At 42.0% G+C, this 10,141-nt stretch overlaps 1 pseudogene; it reads right to left on the reverse strand.

The window, feature by feature from the left end:
- Window positions 1-6,719: 6,719 nt before the first annotated feature.
- On the reverse strand, window positions 6,720-7,073 carry LOC123841769 (large ribosomal subunit protein eL42-like; annotated as a pseudogene).
- Window positions 7,074-10,141: the final 3,068 nt, after the last annotated feature.

The raw sequence follows: 10,141 nt of genomic DNA on the forward strand, positions 1-10,141 counted from the left end.
TAAGTTGTACAATAATAATAAATGTAGCATCATTTTTTATAATCTTCAGAGGACTATTACCAAAAATGCTTAGTTTAACCACACAAAACCCTTGAAGGTTGGCAGTGCACACATATTCTCTTTTTATAGAAGATATAAGAAATGCAAGTTTTGGACTTGCCTAAAGCTGGGAACTGCTAGGAGCAGGACTAGTTCTTCTGAACCCTGGATCCATGCTTACTATATTTCGATGATTGAAGAAGACATTTCTGGTTTGGGTTTTCTCCTGAATGAGACCTAAAACATTAAAAATATTCTTTGCCTGGTTCCAGGTTATGAAATAACACACCATTCTTCCCTGGCGTTTCCTGGTGAATCAATGGAATATGATTCTTCATTTTAATCTGTAATTCATTTTAAATTTATAAATTCTAGGCCCCATTTTGTATTATATCTTTGGAATTGTTTGATTCATTTCATTTGCATTATATTTCAATCTGAGAGATTTCACACGTTGCTTCTATGAACAATGAATAGTTTATTAGTTACTATCACTGATTGAGCATATGCTGAAAACAGGTGAAATTGGCAAAGAAATGAGAAGGGACTCCACATATTTAAAGAGCTTTTAGAGTAATTGGGATTCTTTTTTTTTTTTTTTTTTAAGATTTTATTTATTTAAGAGAGAGAGCGAGCAGAGCAGGGGTGAGGGGCAGAGGGAGAGAGAGAAACAGACTCCCTGCTGACCTGAGCTGAAGGCAGACACTTAACCGACTGAGCCACCCAGGCGCCCCAGGAAGGGGGATTGTTATTGTCAAAAGGACTTTTTGGAAATTGTTTTTCATTCAAAGAGGTTTTGCCTAGTAGGCAGTGAGGTATATAATGTATGGAGTTTGGGGGGAAGGTAAGGTGGAGATGTACACCTGAGAGCCACCAGCATGGGACCCATCATCTAGGGGGTGGGTATGGATGGAGAAGGTCAGAGCCACCCAAGCACCTTCGGCTAGCGCATGCCCACGTGTGGAGCACTGGTTCTTCCCTGACTCCACAGCACAATCATCTTCAGAGATTTTTAAAAACACATAGCGATATCGGGGCCTCCTCCTCAGGCTCAAATGTCTAGCATAGGGCTGGGGGATCAGAAGTTTGTAGACCCTACCCAAGTGGTTCTGATGTGCAAGTGGGGCTGAGAACTGCTCTAATGAAGTTAGGAAGGGAGAAGGGAACCCTCAAAGGGGACTGAGAGATAGGAGGAGAAATAAAGAAGAATGGCATCTCGTAAGCCAAATGCAGAAAGTGTTCAGGAAAGGCGTGTTCTACTGCCCGCTGCTGAGACAAGAAGGAAGATGAGGCCATTGATCATCCGTGTTGTCAGTGTGGAGGTCACTGTCAACTTGACAAGGACAGTTTTTGTGGAATGGTGAGGATGCAAGTCTCAATGGGGCAGATTCAGGAGACCATGAGAGAGGAGAATATAGGCAATTCTTCAGAGAGGTTTTGTTGTAAAGGGGAACAGAAATATGGAAGGGGTTGAAAGTAAGGGAGTGTTTGTTTTTGTTATTTTAAAGATGGCAGAAATGGCAGCATGTTTTCAAGCCAATGGTAATGACCCAGCAGGGAAGGGGAAATAATGGTGAGGAAATAAAGCACAGTTGCAGGAGATCCTGAGCGTAAGGGGATGGGCCACCAGGAGCGGAGCGGGCGGCTCACCCTTTGAACTAGGAAGACAGGCAGCATAGGTAAGAATCAAAGTGGCGGAGCTGCGGCGGGGAGTGACCCAAAGGCAACAGGGCCATTGCTTGCAAGTGAGCAGAGGGCAGGAGGGATGGGAGGTCTGAAAAGAGAGGACACTTGAAATAGGCCCCCCAAGAAATTGGCAGGCAGCTTTAAGGACTCATTGGAGCTGTGTGGTCATGGAATTCAGTGACACTGGTGGTCATGGTTGACTGTTTTTCCCCCACACGTCCCACTCCTGGGACTAGGTGTGGAGGAGGCAGAGAGCTGAGTTTAACTAGAGTTGGAGGGCTACAGTAGACAATTAATCCTACTCGGTGACGGGTTGAATAGAGTAACTGCAGTGTATACACGGTTGTCTGAAAAAAAAAAAAGATCCGTTATTAATTGCTTTAGAACAGAAGCTGAAAGTTGTAGATCTGGGAGCTGAATCATACCTGTAGATGTGCTTTCTTAAAAATATTTTGAATAAGGTGACAGTATTAAGAAATTGGGAGGTTTTACATTAAATAATCTGATTTCTGGCTTCTCTTGGCATCACTGGGTCTGTTCTCAAAGAGCAGAGCCAGCTGGGGCCCACTTGGCTTTCTCCCTTTGGTGGTGGGCAGTTTGATTCCTTCCCTAGCTCACCTTTCTGTTACCTGCTCAGTGTGTTCATCCTCCGCTGGAGGAACATTCCAGCTCTCCAGTCTGATGTGTTCGTGGTCACAGCCTCCATGTGGGGAATGTGTCTGAGGACGTCCCTGCCCCTCTGATGCCCACCTGTCTCCCAGTTTCCTGAAGCAGACCCATATTTAGGAACCTGGTTTCTGCTTTGAGTTCAGCTTTATTCTGAGAATTCATCTTACTTTTTTGGGTGTCAGGCTTCTTGTTTATAAAAATAAATGGTCTGGACAGATGATCTGTAAGGTATTGATTGTCTGTGATTACCGTGAATTTATTCTGAAATGTCTCTGAGTATAATATGTCCTCTAGCTGAAAGATCCAGAACCGGCAGGAAGGGGACCCTAGTGGGAGTCTTGCCTGACACAGGGATAATGGCCTGTCACCCTCTTGTCAAACCCCAGTGCCGAGTCAATGACTTAGCAGTGAAGGGCATTTCTGAAATACTGGACAAGCTCCCTTGGCTAACGGCTCTGCGTCAGCTGTAAAATGCACACTCAACACTTGATACTTTTCATTAAGATTAAAGAACTCTCAAGTGCAAGTGACAGAGTATGTTGATATATGATTACCGTCATAACACTGTGCTTTTTTGTCCTCAGAAGAAAATTTCCCAGTCATGGCTTTCACCTGACATTCAGACAACAAAGCTCCCTGATTACATTTAATAAGACAATTTAATAACCCCCTTATTGAGTATTTTTGCTGCAGCCTTGGATTAACCTTTAACAAATGAAGCTTTAGTTGCCACACTGCCCCAAGATTGTTTCCCTGTGATGAATGTGTCTAAGTCTGTATGTACTCGAGGACGCTGGGGGCTGGGAGAGTCACACTGTGGTTGGAATGACCCCTAGGAAGCCAGTTCTACTGAACTAACCATGCTCAGATACTAGGAATAACTTCCAGGACTCAGAGCCCCCTGATGGCCCTCTGTCACCAAACTACAAAATACAGAAAAACCTATTTCTCCAGAAATATAAATACTAGACACATCTAAATGGCAGAATAGTCCCCAACAGGTTTCTTTATAAATGGTCATCTGTTCAAAAATTGAATGATGGCTTGCTGAGACTCATGGCATTTTTGGGGGCGATGATGTAACTGGTATTGTCATGGAAACAAATTTACATAACACAGACAGGAGAAAATGGATCAAAAATGTCCCTATTTCATGTGGTGAGTATCCTGTAAGTGTTACGAAACAATGCTTAATTACTGCTTAGCGGAAGATAGCCCAGATATACAAGCTTGAAGAGGATTTGAAAGAATTTAAAGGAAAATCTGTAGAAAGAATAGGCAATACTGCAGAATCTTTCCAAACTTGTTCTATTGCTCTTTCCTCTGGTTTTGTTAGATATTACAGCAAATCCTCCTTCCAGATTTTGCCATACCACTCCCTGTAGATCAGCAGGAATTTTGATTTACTATCTTTTTTATAATGATGGTTTTGAAGATCTTTTAAAGAAATGAGTGTGTAATGCAAATTTGTATATTTTTTAAAAGAGTTATTTATTTGAGAGAGAAGGAGAGCAGGTGTGAGCATGGGAAGGGGCAGAGGGGGAGGGAGAAAGAATCCCAAGCAGATCCCCACTGAATGTGGAGCCCAATACGGGGCTCGATCTCACGACCCTGAAATCATGACCTGAGCCAAAACCAAGAGTCAGACACTCAAGCGACTGAGCCACCCAGGTGCCCCCAAATTTGTATTTTTTTGTGGTTAAATTGGATAAATATAAAGTTTGAGTCACATTTAGTCTCTAATATTTAGAGTTTAATGTTACGAATTTTTTTCATTTTCAGGTAAGTTTAGAATTTTATGATTGACACAAAATAACAGTAAGTACTTATATGCTTCAGTGCATTTGCATGATACAAAAGTTTTCTAGTATATATATAGATATAGTATACCTATATCTATATATATACATAGTATATATAAAATATTTAATATATAATATATATAGTTAACGCATGTTCTAACAAAACCTTATATCCTTTATTATGTACTAGGTCTTCTGTGCTAAAAGTTCTTTTTCATATCATTGGGTCTGTTTGAAATCAGGATCTCTGGCTTCCAGATATATTTTTAATTGAGAACAGATGTGCCCCTGGACATTTTGGGTAAATTATTTTTGCCTGTGGTCTGTGCTCCTCTAGACTCTGCACCCAAATGCCTTTTTTTCTGCTCCTCCAGGGAGGTAACTGCAAGTTTTAGGGAGGGGCCAGCGCAAAGGTCCCAAGGCCTGGGGAAGACAAGTTATGGTTCAAGTGAACATGAAACATCACCCAATAAGCGCCAACCTTCCAGGCTGGGCAGACAGTGAGGAAGGAGCCAGCCTTCCCTCAAGAAGGAGTCTGCCCCTATGTGTCTATCCTTGTCATATAAACCAGGGGACTATTGCCGAGACTAGACAAGCCCTGGAGCAGAGTCTTCCCTTTAGTTTCCAGATTCAATGTCCACATCATTGACCCTGGGAAACTCTGCTGACCTGCGTTCTACACAACGGGCTGACAATGAACAGATGTCCAGATCCCATTTTTTCCTCTGTCAAGCACAAGCACAAGCCTGCAGCAGAACCAGGCCAAGTGGGTGGTGAGGCTTTGGGTAAAGAGGAAAACAAAACCAAGGTCAGTGGAGGCAATCACTTTACGGCTCAGTGGTCCCTAGAAGATGGAAGGAAAACGGGCGCGTGCATTCTGGCCCCCGATGTGGCCCTGCCTGGGACTTTGGGATCGTTAGTCCCCTTGGTGACTGTGACAGCATCTGAGACCAGCTAGGTGACAAGAAAGCAGCAGTCTTCTGAACCGGGTCGCATCTTCTGCTGTACTCACTCACACAGCCAAGTGCGTGGGGCGTGGGTGGGGCGTGGGTGGTGGGATCCCCCAGTCTCGGGTCCCATGGAGGGTACGTGGGTGGGGGGCTGCCCATGGCCTCCTCCAGTCTTCCCAGAAGTTCCCACTTGCTGATTCAGGTCACAGGCCCTGATGCAGACTTCTTTCTCCTCTTTGCTCCCCACTTTAACTTAAAAACCCAAACCAACACCAAGAACACACCTTTCGTTCCCTTGCAGAAGGAGCTGCAAGGCCAGATGTCAGGAGCAAAGCTGGCTAGTTGAAAGTTATGGTGCCCAAGGGAGAAAAAAGCCTCACCACCCCCGGGATATGGTAACAGGACTGTGGGAGTTTACGCCTAGACACACTTGTCCCGAGTTACTCAGTGAAGCAGCCTGGCCTCACTGTCTGCAGGCTGCTAGCCGCCCTGTCCTCCGCTCGGCCTGGGGTTGCGTGGCGGCCGCAGAGCAATGCCAAGGCCACAGCGACCTATTCCGGAGCCCAGTGGGGGTGGGGCGGCGGGCACAGAGCTGTTCCGCTCCAGCCAGCCCAGCGGGGCCAGCAAGCCCATCCCTAGCTGCCTGCTGTCTGTCAAGTGGCCCAGTAAAGAGTAAAGAGAAATGGTCATCTTACATGAGCAGAGGGCATTCCCCAGTTGCCAGAGCGATCTGGTCCCAGGGTCCGGCTTGAAGTGGCTGAAGGTGGAATCATGAAGCAAAACGGGAGGTACGAATGCACCGGAGCAGGGATTAAACGGTTGATATTTCTTTGACAGCCTCTCTCTTCGTTGGCGGGGACCCTCGACTTGAGCTGACTTAACGGTTTGAGGTTAGGGATGTGGGCCGCTCAGTTTCAGAAGTGTGAAAGACATCCACCGCCCAGGGAGGGTGCTTGCATTTACAAGGCTGATGCTCGGGTGTGATTTCAATTTTCTTCAGCCTAAGAAACACCGCACATGTGAATGGAAACACTTTATCAGTAGGTATTTACCCACTAATGACGCATGCCGGTGATGCACTCTGGTTGAAGCAACAGAAGCATTGAGGAAAAAACTGTCAATAATTATGTATGTGCATATAAATATGTTATCTATAGGTAGATAATGCCTATCTATCTATCTCAATCTATCGATCTATTGATAGATTGATATATCAATATATCTATATACCCAAAAGCAGCTGCATGTTTTATAGATTTGCTGTTCAATTGGCCAAGGGCAGTTAAGCTTTATTAATGTGAACTTAGCCCCTTAAGTTAATAAACTCTTGTATAGAGCTATGTGTTGAGACGGTGAAAGGAAGCTATTTAATTGCCAAGATGATGATGAATGCTCTCTTATTGTACCGTTTTCTAGATTTTGCATACTAATAATGAAGTATGGCTTTGATTTCCTTTTTAATTGAGATTTAAGACTTTTTTTTTGTTTCGTAAAACTAAAAAAGTAATTCATATACTTTTTTTTTTGAAGTGAACATAACCTCAAGATTTTATTGTCTTCGTAATAGTAACAAAATATGAAGCTTAGAACTGGATCACTTGGCCCTTTCTCTTCTTATCTCCTCCCAGTTCAAAATGCTTGCATCTCTTAATAGCCAGCATTCTCTAAGATCTGCTATTGGGCTCAACACATTCAAGCCTCAGCACAATCTTCTTTGTAGTTTTAGCCTTTTTCCGGAAAATCGGCTTAGTCTGCCCACCGTAGCCTCTCTGCTTCCTGTCATAACGCCGCTTTCCCTGGGCATAAAGAGAATCTTTGCCCTTCTTGTACTGTGTCACTTTGTGGGGCTGGTGCTTGCCACACTTCTTGCAGAAAGTCCGGCGGGTTTTAGGAACGTTCACCATGTTTGTGAGAACGCTATCGGCATGGAAAGCCTAAAAAAGTAATTCATACACCTCTTACTGGAGATTTGAGTTTTTTGTTTCTTCTTGTTTTCTGGCTTAAAATTCAACATTTAGCTAAGCATGCTTCTTGTGCCTGTAACCCAAAAAGGAAACATACTCGTTTTGGATTGCCTACGCTTTGACTGATTTTGATACATAGTATTCCAATGAAGGTGAAGGAAAGTGCCCTAAAGAGGTCTGTGAAAGTCCGGGTTCCCTTGCCCCCAAGGCTGTTCTTAGTAATAAGTGAAGAGCTTACAGATCTGGCTTCTGCCCCTAATATATGACAGAGTTAAGGAACTGCTTTAGGTGCCTAATTTCCTGCCAGGGAGGGAGCTTAAAACTCAAAATTTTAGGCATTTACATGTACTTATTGATTTAAATCCAGTTGTGGGCAAACAAAGGAGAACATTTGAGAATTCTCTCTATATAATCATGTGGCCATCAGTATCAAACATCTTTTATAACACTTTACTGAGGTAAATTTAAAATATAGTGAAGTGAACAAATCTCAAGACTAAAGCTCAATGTCATTATACGTATGTATACTGCCGCGTGACCACCACCATAGATCAAGATTTAGAACTTTTTTGTCACCCTAGACAATTCCCTTTTTCATGTAATGTCACCACCCCATTTTAACTACTATTTTGATTTCTTTGAATATAGATTAGTTTGGTCTGTTTTTGTGACTTTAGATAAAAGGAATGGTATACTATGCTTTCTTTTGTGTGTCTGGCTTCTTGCACTCAGTGTAAGTGGTTTTAAATTTACATGCAGTTGTGTTTATTTTTTTCTTTTTTCTTTTTTTAAAGATTCATTTATTTATTTTGGAGAGAGAGAGAGAGCAAGTGCATGTGCGTGTGTGGGTAGGGAGAAGGGCAGAGGGAGAGAATCTTTAAGCAGACTCTGTGCTGAGATTCCCGGATCCTGAGATCATGACCTGAGCTGAACCCAAGAGTAGACTGCTTAACCAACTGAGCCACCCAGGCACCCCTCACTTTTTCTATGTATACAGTTCTATGAGCTGCAACACATATATAGATTACCACCAGAGTCAGGATGCAGTCCCAAATCACCCTTTAGAATCTAATGTTCATCCTCCTCAATCCCTGGCAACCAGTGATCTGTTCTCTATTCCTATGGTTTTGTCTTTTCCCAAAATGTCATATAAATTATACATATGTAAACTTTGTTGCTGTTTTTTTAAAGATTTTATTTATTTATCCGAGAGAGAGAGAAAGAGGAGAGAGTGAGAAATCGAGAAATCACAAGCAGGGGTGGAGGGGTAGAGAGAGAAGCAGGCTCCCCGCTGAGCAGGGAGCCCAGTGAGACTTGCTCTCAAGACCCTGGGATCATGACCTGAGCCGAAGGCAGACACTTAGTCAACTGAGCCACCCAGGCGCCCTGTTACTGCTTTTTGTCACAATGCCTTTGAGATTCTTCCACATGTAGCAACAGTTTGTTCCTTTTTATTGCTCAGTCGTATCCCACTGCATGACTCTATCACAATTATTCATTCTGCTGTTGATGTGCTTACCATTTTTTGTCTTTATGCATAAAGCTGCTATGAACATTTCTGTACAAGTTTTTTGTGGATACATAGATGAATTTCTTTTGGTATGTATCTAAGATGCAATTAGTAAATCATAATCAAATGTAAATTTGACTTTATTGGCAACTGTTAACCACGTTTCCAAACTCTCATCAGCAATGTTCAAAATATCCAACTCCCCTATGTCCTCACCAACACTTGGTATTACCAGTCTTTTTAAGTTCTGTCATTCTGGTGGGTGTCTTTTGATATCTAGCTGTGGTTTAATTTATTTTCTCTGATGATTAATGATGTTGAGTATCTTTGCATGTATGTATTAGCCATTCTTACATTTTTTACAACTGCATTTTTATTGTTGATCTATAAGAACTTTTATGTATTCCTCATACAAATCCTGTATAAAATATATACATTGTGAATGTTTTTTCCAGTGTGGACATTGACTTTTCACCCTCTTAATGATGTCTTTTGATGAACAAAAATTTTAAATTTTGATGAAGTCCATTTTATCCTATTTTCCACTTACAATCAGTACTTTTTATGTCTTAGCCGAGAAATTCTTGCCACAGTTCCCAAAGACATCATTCTATGATTTCTTCCAAAAGCTTTATAGTTTAGCCTTCACATTTAGGTATTAGATCCATATCCATTGAGAATTATTTGTGAGTGTGTGTGTGTGTGTGTGTGCGCGCATGCACAGTGTGAGGTAATAAGACATCTAGTTGATACCCACAATTGCTCCCATAATAGATGGAGGAGTTTTCTTTCCCACCAGTGCCTTTGTTGAAAATCAAGTGAGCATATGTGTATGGGTCTATTTTGGGGCTTTTTATTCTGTTCCATTGATCTAGTTGTCTATTCTTATGCCAATACCACACAGTTTGAATCACTATAATTTTACAGCATGTCTTGAATATGGTAGTGCAAAATCCTCCTCCGCTTCCTACTTTTCCTCCTCGCCCTCCTCTTGCTTCTTCTTCAAGCTCCTTTTGGCTATTTAGATTGTTTTTATTTCACATAAATTTTATGATCTGCTTGTTTACTACAAAAAAAAAAGTCCTGCAGGGGTTGTAACAGAAGTTGCATTGATCAACTTAGGCAGATTTGACATCTTAATAATATTGACTCTGTCTATTCACAGATGTGGTAATTCTTTCCACTTATTTAGGCCCTTTAAAAATTCCCCTTGCAATGTTTCTAGTATTCAGTGTAGAGGACTTGCACATCTGTAATTAATTTTATTCCTAGGTATGCGATGATATTGTAAATGGTATTTTTTATTGTGATAAGAAAGACATAATGCAAATTTTACCATTTTGACCATTTTAAAATGTACCATTCAGTGGCATTAAGTACATTCCCATTGTGGTGCAATGGTCACCACCTCTGTCTGCAGAACTTTTTTTGAACTGAAACTCTGTCCCCATTAAAGAATAACTGCCCATTCCTTTCCCCCAGCCTTTGGCAATCACAGTTCTCCTTTCTGTCTAGGAATTT

This window comes from Mirounga angustirostris, unplaced genomic scaffold, assembly GCF_029215605.1.
Source record: "Mirounga angustirostris isolate CCGP_5_RB_7025 unplaced genomic scaffold, mMirAng1.0.hap1 SCAF_5, whole genome shotgun sequence".
NCBI classification, from domain to species: domain Eukaryota; kingdom Metazoa; phylum Chordata; class Mammalia; order Carnivora; family Phocidae; genus Mirounga; species Mirounga angustirostris.